At 41.8% G+C, this 12,500-nt stretch overlaps 1 protein-coding gene across 1 annotated transcript in view; it reads right to left on the reverse strand.

Moving 5' to 3' along the window:
- Window positions 1-10,052, reverse strand: part of lrfn5a (leucine rich repeat and fibronectin type III domain containing 5a) — a 43,815-nt gene extending 33,763 nt beyond the window's left edge. The window contains exon 1 of the mRNA XM_053237819.1: window positions 8,879-10,052. The gene's annotated coding sequence lies outside the window, so the exon portion shown is untranslated. The remainder of the gene's footprint in view (window positions 1-8,878) is intronic.
- Between the last annotated feature and the right edge of the window lie 2,448 nt (window positions 10,053-12,500).

Consider the following 12,500-nt stretch of genomic DNA (forward strand, 5'->3'; position numbering starts at 1 on the left):
TTTGGAATGTTTTAAATGATTTCTGTGAAATGAAATGCCGCGTGTGTGTGTGTGTGTGTGTGTGTGTGTGTTACTGTGACTCAATTTCTCTAATGGATGAATAATGAAAATCTATTTGAACGTCCAGTTCTAGGAATCCCATTTAGATTACAGAGAGAGGTGACTATTACAAAATTAAAGCTTAAGAGCTGTTAAATAAAGTTTCTGCTTAGAACCCTACAACAGGGTTTTTCCGTATCACAAAGAGCTCCAAGGAGAACCCTTTTGGGAGACAAAAGCCTTAAGTATCTGATGAACCCTTAAAGAACACGTGAACTGGAGAAGTGTGGTCTACAAACTCCTAATCACTGCTCATGATTTTCTTCTCAACACCTAGAACCTGTCAAGAGTTTAACACTAAGCTATCTTGGTACATGTTACACGCTTAGAACAAAAGTGCTGGATGTCAGAAAACCTCTGACAGTAGCAAAGCGCTAACACTGGAGACTCCTTACCTACATGTTAAATTAACATCTCCTCACAGAAAAATTGACCATATGAACCATTACAAACTTTTTTTTATCTCCATTTATGTGGAGAATCAACTGTACAAGTGCATGTGATTGAGCTGTTACTACAGAAACGATAATATATTAGAACGAATGCGTTAATATAAACCTGTGTATATAAAATTTATCAACATCTTCTGACCAATCAGAAGACAGAATTCAACAGAATTAGATTGATTCACTTTTCCGGAACAATATAATTAGCATGATTTCAAAATTAACAAACACAGACATTCTCTGGATTACGGCTACTACATGATTGGTCTCTGTTTGGGCACGTAAGAGGAAAAACCTGGGTTTGACCCGATCCTCCCACGGTTAAAGACTGTCTGGGATATTTAGCCAGTTTCTGAAGTTCCATCTTCTCTATCCAGCAAAATGTGTAAGTGAAAAGAAAACTAATGAGTCTTGATTCATTTGCTTTTTCTTTTCCAGCACTCACAGTTCAGCCGCGAAGCTCATTTAAAGACGAAGTAGCATGAAGTGGAAAATGGGGAAGGAGTCATCAGATGGAATTAGACTTGAATAATCAGATCTGATCAGCAGCAGAGCGAAGATCCTGAAGAGATCTGCGAATCTTTTAAACCCAAGAGACACTGTTCAGTCCTAGTGAAGGAGGCGTGGCCTCTCTACCTGTCAGTCCCAGTGAAGAAGGCGTGGCCTCTCTACCTGTCAGTCCCAGTGAAGAAGGCGTGGCCTCTCTACCTGTCAGTCCCAGTGAAGAAGGCGTGACCTCTCTACCTGTCAGTTCCAGTGAAGGAGGCGTGACCTCTCTACCTGACAGTCTCAGTGAAGAAGGCGTGACCTCTCTACCTGTCAGTTCCAGTGAAGGAGGCGTGGCCTCTCTACCTGACAGTCTCAGTGAAGAAGGCGTGACCTCTCTACCTGTCAGTTCCAGTGAAGGAGGCGTGGCCTCTCTACCTGTCAGTCCCAGTGAAGAAGGCGTGACCTCTCTACCTGTCAGTCCCAGTGAAGAAGGCGTGACCTCTCTACCTGTCAGTTCCAGTGAAGAAGGCGTGGCCTCTCTACCTGACAGTCTCAGTGAAGAAGGCGTGACCTCTCTACCTGTCAGTTCCAGTGAAGGAGGCGTGGCCTCTCTACCTGTCAGTTCCAGTGAAGGAGGCGTGGCCTCTCTACCTGACAGTCTCAGTGAAGGAGGCGTGACCTCTCTACCTTTCAGTCCCAGTGGCAGGAGTGTGACCCAGTGACTATGTTCCTGTTAGTGTTAATAAATGAGGTGTGGCCTGTGTACTTGTAATCTCCAGTTAATTATTTAACCCAGTTAATAACATTTATGGAAGGAGACATAAACACCAGTCATGATCACAGCCTTAGCACTGAGTTCAGAGACAAAAATCTGGTGTTATTAGTATTTCACACAACACGGAATAATGATGGTACAATACGCATGTGCGTCGAATCCCAATTCCCGAATCAGAATTTCATGTTTATCACCTACAATATTATATTTTACTAAAATAATACTCTACTGCAAATTTCCTGTGCTCTGTCCACCATATTTACAGGTTCACTGAAGATATTTGATAATGATACTGGGATAAATTATAACATAATACACTTTAATGATCGTCTGTATAATTTTAAGAGCCACAAAACTTTTCACATGCACCTGGTGTTAAACCTTGCTGAAGGAAAGCATTCTTTTTTTTCCTCCACTCTGCCTACACAGAGGACACAGGTCATTCACACACTCACACACACACACACACACACACACAAAGCCACAGAATACACACAAACACATCTAATTACATTACAACCTCATTGGCCTTTATACACAGTGTCTATTTCTATCCACAGCTGTCACTTTTCCACAGTTCGCACCGGCGGGGCGTCGAGATCAGAGCTCACCGCTGACAGCTCATTATCGCAGACAGATACCCTGCTGTTTACTGCACCATTTCATCCCACCTGTGATGCCATCTCTCCAAAACACACCGTTTACCATGTTCAGGGCAACAAACAGTGCTGGGCAACATGACATCATCATATCGATATTACAGTTTACTCCTGTTGTTTATTAAACCTTTTTTTGTTAAAAAAAAATTCATGTTAAATGAAAATTAAATGTTTTGGATTTGATTTCTTAAATATGGGGATGATGTTTTGTTTTTTTTTTTTACAAAATGAAATATTGGGATACATATCAGGAAAAATGTCTTCAGGTAATTCAAGTGATATTTCTTCCATATAGACCAGTCCCACTTAAGAAGGTGTTGCTTCTAGGATTAAATTTCAGTCAAAGGGGTGTGGTCTCTGCACCTGTCACAGAAAAAAAGGTGTGGCCTCTGTGCCATCAATTCTAGCAAAGGAGGTGTGGCCACTGAACTCGTAGTTGTTATGAAGAAGGTGTGGCCACTGTCACAGTGAAGAAGGCATGACCCATGCACCTGTCAGTTCCTTTGAAGGAGGTGTGGCCTTTCTGCTTTCAGAGCTGGTGAAGGAGGCACTAACTCAATGCCTGTCAGTCTTAGAAGGAAGGCATGGACTCTGCACCTTTCACAGTAAAGTTAGTGCTTTGAGTCCTAGTGAAGGAGGTGTGGCCTCTGCACCCATCATGGTGAAGGAGGTGTGGCCTCTGCACACATCATGGTGAAGGAGGTGTGGCCTCTGCACCCATCATGGTGAAGGAGGTGTGGCCTCTGCACCCATCATGGTGAAGGAGGGTAAGTCTCAAGTTAAAAAGGTTTGGACTTTGGCAGCCTCGGGGAAGGAGGAGTGGCCTCTGTCTTTGGCCTCTGTCTTTGGCAGCCTCAGGGAAAGAGGCGTGGCACCTGTGCTGTCAGTCACAGGGAAGGAGGCGTGGCCTCTGTGCTGTCAGTCACAGGGAAGGAGGCGTGGCCTCTGTGCTGTCAGTCACAGTGTAGAAGTACATGACTTTCCTGTCTCTCTGCTATTCTGTTCAACTTCCTGCCAAACTCACAAAGTGCTGCTGTGTTCTAAAACCCTGACTCTGTCCTTTCATTCTCTAAAATAGCCCACAAAGGATTCAGGTCATGCTGCATCTGCAAAACGCTGCAGGATACACACGCACTTAATCCAAGTGATGTATGATGACATTAACCTTTTATGACTAATAATATAACAGTTATGGAACGCTATGTAAACACCAATCATAAATATAATTTAAGATTTGAGTTCAGAGCCAAAAAATATGTTTCTATTTCAGCACATGGAATAATGATGGGACCATGTGCATATGCATGGATTTCACATTTATTATTAAATAAATGTATCATTGAGCTTCCATAGTTTTTTTTTTAATGCAACATCACAGTTTTGCCAGCAGTTTGCTGCACAACTAAACATCATATATCATAGAAATATCTTCAGGTATTGTGATATGATATTTTTGTCATATCACCCAGCCCTAATGCCTCCTACCTGGGTAGCTTCCTCCTGAATGAAGCCCAGGGGGTATGTGTGATATTTTGAGTATGCAGGGTAACAATACTATTAACCATTGTGATTTATTGTTATATATAATTTGTTTCCTATTTCATATGACCACCGAAAAAACAATTCTGTAACCATGATGGAATGTAACTATGACTACAGGCATAAAAAAACAGTTGGGGTTCTGTGCTTACGCTTCGTCATCACAGTAGCTAATTATTTATAGGATACATTGCTTGATTAATTATAATGAAAAACAGAAAGAGATGTAACCATAGCAACAATCATATAATGGAGGTATGTTCATGTGCAAAGGATGCAAAAGTTAGCTACATAAAATGACTTTTCTGTGTGATTAACCCTGTAGCTCCTCGGACTGATCTTGTGGCTCATGTGGTGCAACATTTCTTCAGTTTCCCAGTTTCTTCAGTTAGTTCCCGTTTACTGTTTGACAAAAAAAATGGAAGAAAAACATATAACCATGGTTTTATCATATTGTATCATATACGGCTTCTCATTAAATGAGTATAGAGACATTATGAAGAAAAATAAAGCTTGGAAGGAAGTTGCTGTGATCATTGGTGCCTCTGGTGAGTGTATGTCACTAGTACAGTTAGCTTGCTTTGGTAATCTGCTAATCCACTGGATAGGACACACACACAAACACACAAGAGACAAAATACAAGCAACCTGAGTGACTTGATAGTACGAATGCAGGGAAAATGAAAACCAAGGGAAAGTAGGCATGATGTAATGCCACTGAAGTCTAATATCTTCAATACTGCGGCATTTTGAGCAATGTTATCTCTCAGACATCTCAGACTGCAAATGTAGAACAAAAGAGAAGTGACATGTTACCTAAACCCCCCACAGAAACCCGTCCTGGTGGTGGTGGTGGTGATGATGCCTCTGCAGACCTGCTCGATAAGACGAGTAAACAACTCTCTCAGTTCTCTAATGGCAGCCGATTCATTAATAATGAGCACTCCGGCTCACACGGAGCTCTCTGCATGTGAAATATTAACATCCTCTGCTTGCTTTGCTTTAACCTGTTCATCTCGAGGCCCTTGTGGTTCCAAACGATCATGAAGGTTAAATAAAGTCAATTTACAGCACATCAAGCTTTACTGTCATGTGTGGAGCTGGAAGTGAAATGTAATGAAGTATTTGCCTCGAAACCACACCGCGACAAGGGTACAGCCGGCAAATACAATAAACGCAGTCGATACGTAATCCGATACACTAATAAACTATCTAAACATGAATTTATACAGCTAAAGATCACAAATCAATGAATTAGTCAATAATATTTTTTTCTATAACACACACAGTAGAAGGTCAAGCCTAGCAAACACACACACACACACACACACACACTCACACTCACACTTTCCCCAGCACTAAACACTACAGTTTATTGCCATGTGCTGCTAATGCTGGTGATTTTATTGATGATCTCTATCATTTGTTGCCGAACAGGAAACAGCGCACATTAAAGTCGCCGTCTTTGTGTCTGAGCAGAAATAACTGCCGCTGAAGGCGAAATTGAAGCCCTACATCCTGCATCTCCGCCCTGTTTGTCCCACAATAACACTCAGTGCATTTCCGACTCGTCGAGATTGAGCAGAAATACGATTACGGCGAAGTTATTTATCCCAGAAACATTGAAGTCATAGGAAATGCATGAATACGTACATGAATAGTCCAATAATCCCAGAACTGATCAGGAATAATTTCACTTTAAAATACATTTTAATTTCCAAACAGCTGCTCATGCTTCAATATACTTTACATTTGATCAGACGATGCTGGGAAAAATGTATTTTAAAAAAAAATAAATAAATAATTTGGTGTCTTCATCAATCACATTCTATCATTACAGCTGCACTCTTAAAAACTCCTAAAGGTTCTTTGGTTGTCCCTTTGAGGGAACCTTTAAAGGAACCCTGCTACAAAGTGTTTTCCTATTTGAAAGGGTTCCAGTTGGAACTCTTTTCAGATGCTAAGAATATTTAATTATCCAATTAACCCTTAACGATTGCTTGAAGTACTCCTTTTTTTTTAAAGAGTGTGTGTATTAACCTGGGTAAGTGTGCAGAACATACTCCAAATTACTGATCATTATTTTCTTCTCTTTAAGGTTCTGTGTAGAACCTGACACCCAGTGAACATTTAAAGAACCTATGAAAGCTAGAAACCTTTGATTGTTCAAAGAACCCTTAAAGAACCACTTTTTTCTATGTAGAAACCTACAATGTGTTTTCCTATCAGAAAGTGTTCCTTCACCCTGGAAGCTAAGAACCTTTAATTACTCAACAAACCCTTAAAGAACCACTGAAGAACACCTTTTCCTACGAGTGCTGAAGAACCATTTGTTGGTATTCCAATGAAGCAGTTGAGTGAGAAAGAGTCCCAAGCAGAACCCTTTCTGGAAGAGAAAAACATGGAACCCTTAAAGAACCCTTTTCCCCCAAGAGTGTGTGTATTAACTGGGTTAGTGTGCAGTACAAACTCCAAAGTATTGTTCATTTCTTTCTTCTTAACACCTAGAACCTGTCAGGTTTCAAACATTTTGCTTCTTGGTACACTTTTAGAAAAGGGTTCTTCAAGGGTTCCTTAAGCGTTCACTGGATAGTGCATGATCTTTATTCTCCTAACTCGGAACTCTTTCTGACAGGTGAACCCTCTGTTGTAGGGTTCAGTCCTTAATTATCCAGTGAACCCTTTAAAAAAAAAAAACCTTAACCCCAGTTTAGGTGAATAATAAATGCCTGACAGGTTCTAGATTTCAAAAAAGAAAGGGTTCTTTAATTCATTGGATAATTAAGTGTCCTTAGGCTCATAACCTGGAACCGTTTCTGATCATAAAACACTCTGCTGTAAGATTTGACCCATAATTATGCAGTGAACTCTTAAAGGATCTGTGAAGAACCATTTTTGTTCTAAGAGGTTACCAAGTTCCCAGACAGTTTATCTTAAATATTAAATACCTGGAATGTTCTAGATATTAAAAGATAAAGGGTTTGTTTAAAGATTCATTGGATAATTAGCCTCATAACCTTGAACGCTTTCTGATCGCAAAACACTTTTAAAACTTTAACTTCCTCCAAAGAAACAACCAAAGAACTCTTAAAGGTTCTAATCTTTTTTAACTACTGCTCATTATTTTCTTCTTAATACCTAAAACCTCTCAGGCATTTAGCATTTAGCTCTTGTTGCTTGGTGCTACACTTACAGGGTTCTTTATGGGCTCATTTTGGAATCAGTTTCTATGGCAGCTGAAATGCTAATGCGCTGTGAATAGCAACAAAACGATGAGGATGGAGGGTTTTAATTTTTATTTTTTTATTTTTTTATCATGAGCTCCACTACAACTGATACTACACACCACATGCAGTGCTACCCAGCTGTGCCAGCATTAGCAATGCGGCTAATCTTGCTAACTGGGAAGCTAGCTCATGTGTAGCAGCCATGGTGATGTATTATCAATGTGCACAAGGAAACAAACTTGGCTTGAGTTTCATACCTGGCTGTAATCATGATGTGCTGGTGAGCTTTGGTTGGATGCTGGGAATAGAACTTAAAAAAAAAAAAATTTAAGGTTGCTTCTGTGCATTTTTGGATATTTTTATTATTAATTTTTGGAAAGAATTTGATGTGGGAAAAAGTCTTTACACCATGCAGGATATTCCTGAGATGCTCCACCTCAGGAAATGGAATAAAATGTAAGAAACAGTAGCAGATTGATTAAATCTGTTGGAAATTTCCAAAAGACACCAGTGTGATATGGTTACACACACACACACACACACACACACACACACACACACAGTGTGCAGCTGCAGCATAAACTGAATTATAGCACCACCAGCCAAGTGAAGAGGCACTGCACTTCTTCAGGCCAACAACTTCACACCAAACTGCAAATATGAGCCACTTTTCACTGTTTTGTGAGACGTTCAGCATCTGAGCAAATCATTTTGTGGCTTTTTTAATAAAGTTAATAATCATTATTTGGATTTAATCACAGTGAAAAGAGTGTAAGTGAGGAAGATGAGTGATTTAGACTGCAGACGACAGAACTGCATTATGCTGTCCATCTCTCCATCCCTCTATCCATCCATCCATCCTACTCATGCACTAATGAATCCTGAACACAGTTTTCTCCATCATCATCATCATCATCATCATCATCATCATCTCTCGTTCCTTCTCTCTTTCCATTTTCGCTCTCGTTCCTCTTCTCATTTTCCACATCACCTTCACTCTGTATCTGTCTCATTTCTCCATCTTGCCAATTCTCTCTCTCTCTCACACACACACACACACGCACACACGCACACACACATGCACACACACACACACACACACACACACACACACACACACACTTCCCTAATTGAGACGAGCGATGGTGTCTCTCGGGTGAACCGCACCGCTGGTGTAACCCACACGTGTCTTCTATGGAGGTGAAGAGAGCAGATGACTATATATGATCGTTCTGGACCTCTGCCAAGAACACACACACACACACACACACACACACACACACACACTTGGAACAGGAGAGGAATCTGAGATCAGGGTTCACATGTACATTTCGCTGATACGGATTTCAGCATGGGGTGAGGCTGTAGATGAGAAGGTGCTGCGTTAACGAGACACACACACACACACACACACACACACACACACACACCTTTAGACCTCTAGTTGTTTATCAGAACCATGCAGAACCCCAGATTAAAGGCAGAACATCATGCATCTCTGCAAACACCACATCATGAGCATCATTTCTGACTCCATGTCCTGACAGGACATCTCCAGACCATTCGCACCACAAGGCACGCGCTCTACGTCACCAAATCGATATATCAATTATAAATGATGTAATAAGCATGCATGAACTTTACCTTGAATCAGTAATGTCAGCTCTGCTCAGGAGCTCGGTTAGGGTCAGAGCAGCTCGATCTCCTCACATGTCGGATTTTCTCCTGCTGCTCGGTTCTCCTCCATCCGGTCCGATCCGAAAACCATCGCGCTGGAGCATCCGGTAAAGCAGCAGCCCATATCCTCCACTCCGAGCACAGCCAGTGAAAAGCACTACGAATCCGCCCTTTTTTATTAAAAAAAAAAAAAAAAAAAGGAAACGAAAAATCAGAAATCCAAAAAAGTCAAAATCCCGTGGTGCTCCTCAAGAAGAAGAAGAAGAAGAAGGTGAGAGTGGAAAAGCTTCTCCATTTGGTGCAGCAGAAAACACACTCATAAAAAAAAACTCCATTGTATCAAGTTGCATGACACGAACACCCCTGCATTATAACGCGTTATAACCTCCACATGCTTCAGACGAAATTTAGCGCGCGCAAAATTTTCCTGCACGTCTCTCCTCCAGAAGATCAGAAGATCAGGATCCGGATTAGATCATGCCTCCACCTCAGGAGAGAGTTACTACATTCCCCTCTACATTCCTCTCGAGAAGAAGAACATCATGCTGATGAAGAAGAAGAAGAAGAAGAAGAAGAAGAAGACGGGTGTGAGGATGCACGAGGATTTTAAATAATAATAATAATAATAATGCACGAGCATACATCTCCCCCATGTGAACCGGATGAGAGCTGAGCCGCTGAGCGCGAGGACCGGATGGAGATGAAGATCAAGACCGGAGGAAGGAGGGGAGGGTGGGGGCGAAATCTGGGATCTCTTGCTCACGCGCATCTATTTTTCCTCCCCGCGCTCCGCTTCTGCCGCTCTCCGCGCGGACTCCAGTTTAATCCACACGCGCGCGCGCGCGCACACGCGGACGGGCGCCGGAGCGCGCGCGCGCACACACACATATATATACACACACACACACACACACACATACACACACACAGTGTATCGGTGTAACGCTGCGTCTTTCCTCCATCCGCGTTCCTCAGCTGACAAACATCACCTTCATCACCATCATCATCACCATCATCTTCATCTTCATCTTCTCCTCTCCATTTCCGAGAAGAAATATTTATAAATATACATATATATAGGTGTGTGTTATACCGAGAAAAAAAAAGTGCGCGTGCGTACAAACAAGCAAGCAAGCGCGCGAGAGAGAGAGAAAAAGAGAGATAGAGAGAGAGAGAGAGAGAGAATGACAGAGAGAGAGAGAGCGAGAGAGAAAAAGAGAGAGAGAGAATGACAGAGAGAGAGAGTGAGAGAGAGAGAGAGAGAATGACAGAGGGAGAGAGAGAGAAAGAGAGAGAGAGAGAATGACAGAGAGAGAATGACAGAGAGAGAGAGTGAGAGAGAGAGAGAGAGAGAGAAAAAGAGAGAAAGAGAGAATGACAGAGAGAGTGAGAGAGAGAGAGAGAGAGAAAAAGAGAGAGAGAGAGAATGACAGAGAGAGGGAGAGAGAGAAAAAGAGAGAGAGAGAGAAGTTTTCGGAACAAATTCAGCAAATCTACAAACTTCCTCTAAAAAACAGAAACAGTGGAGAAGAAGAGAAAAGAGACGCTTCTGTTTATCTTCTTTAAGTGAAGAAGAAGAAGAAGAAGAGCACGAGGAGGAGGAGGAGTCCCGGATTGGCTCAGAGTCACTGTGGAGATTCTTCCTCTCTCTCTGTGTGTGTGTGTGTGTGTGTGTGTGTGTGTATAAATCTGCAGGAATCCAGATTAAAACGAACACACACACACACACACACACAGAGAGAGAGAGAGAGAGAGAGAGAGAGAGAGTGCTAATACAAATAAATAAATAAATTTGTTAATTATTAATAAAAATTATTGTTGTTATAAAGTACTAGTAAAGTATTTACATTTTATTTTTTTATAAACATACCATCACTCTATAGCAGCAGCTATAACAGGCTCTAACTATAACAACTCATCGTTTCTATAGTAACAGCTCATACTGTACTCTCAGAAATAAAACTGGAAAAGCTGGAAAAGTTCAGTTCCTCATCACTGGTGTAGATGATGTAGATGGTGTAGATGGAGCAGATGGTGTAGATGATGCAGATGGTGTAGATGGTGTAGATGGAGCAGATGGTGCAGATGGTGCAGATGGTGTAGATGATGTAGATGGTGTAGATGGAGCAGATGGTGTAGGTGATGCAGATGGTGTAGATGGTGCAGATGGTGTAGATGGAGCAGATGGTGTAGATGGAGCAGATGGTGCAGATGATGCAGATGGTGCAGATGGTGTAGATGGAGCAGATGGTGTGGATGGTGCAGATGGAGCAGATGGTGCGGATGGTGCAGATGGAGCAGATGGTGTAGATGGTGTAGATGGTGCAGATGGTGTAGATGGTGTAGATGAAGCAGATGGTGTAGATGGTGAAGATGGTGTAGATGGTGCGGATGGTGTAGATGGAGCAGATGGTGTGGATGGTGCAGATAGTGCAGATGGTGTAGGTGATGCAGATGGTGTAGATGGTGCAGATGGTGTAGATGGTGTAGATGGAGCAGATGGTGTAGATGGTGAAGATGGTGTAGATGGTGCGGATGGTGTGGATGGAGCAGATGGTGTGGATGGTGCAGATAGTGCAGATGGTGTAGGTGATGCAGATGGTGTAGATGGTGTAGATGGAGCAGATGGTGTGGATGGTGTAGATGGAGCAGATGGTGCAGATGGTGTAGATGGTGCAGATGGTGTAGATGGTGTAGATGAAGCAGATGGTGCAGATGGTGTAGATGGTGCAGATCTTCATACCTTTAATGTGTCTCTTTAACCTGGAAGGTGCGCGTGTGGAGCAGTTAAAAGAGAAACGCAGAACTAGAACCTGGAGAACCCGAAACACGACAGCAGCTTGGCACCAAACGACTGTTTATAGCTGCTATAACGTAAGTGAGAACAGGAACTAAACTGTAACTATATACGGATAAAAAGGACTGTTTAATGAATTAAAAATCATAATTTTCAGTGAATCGTTGTGGTGTAAGAGGAATAAAACACGTCAGGGTGGTAACAGTAACTCACTCACTGCTTCTTTTACTATAACAGCACCACACACACACACACACACACACACGCCGAGCTGCTGAAGAAACGTGCTGAACCTCGTCAGATGAAGGCTACTTCCTGCTTTTCTCTCCTCACATGCTCATGTTTCCAGCATAAATAATAATAACGATCAGTATCATGACCACACCATGCGTTCAGTGTGTGTGTGTGTGTGTGTGTGTGTGTGTGTGAAGAGTGTGTATTCTTGTTACAGCAAGACCTTGTGTTTCTTATTTATGATGTTTTTTTCTTTCTGCGTTGGAGAGAAACCGATTTCATTCGTGTGCAATAAATCCCTGCAGCACACCTTCATCCGACCTGCTGAGAGCGGCCAAGCAGAAACATCCTCCCATCACGCCGCCTCACGCGCTGCTCTGAAAAATAATAAATAAATATATAGAGAGAAAAATAAATCATACGGAAAAAACAGAAGCACTGTTGTGTTTTTTTGTTTGTTTTTGCTGAAAAACATCAGAGTGACCATCCACTACTACTACTACTACTAATAATAATAATAATAATAATAATAATAATAATAATATATTTTTGTTTAAA

Source organism: Pangasianodon hypophthalmus, chromosome 10 (assembly GCF_027358585.1).
Source record: "Pangasianodon hypophthalmus isolate fPanHyp1 chromosome 10, fPanHyp1.pri, whole genome shotgun sequence".
NCBI classification, from domain to species: domain Eukaryota; kingdom Metazoa; phylum Chordata; class Actinopteri; order Siluriformes; family Pangasiidae; genus Pangasianodon; species Pangasianodon hypophthalmus.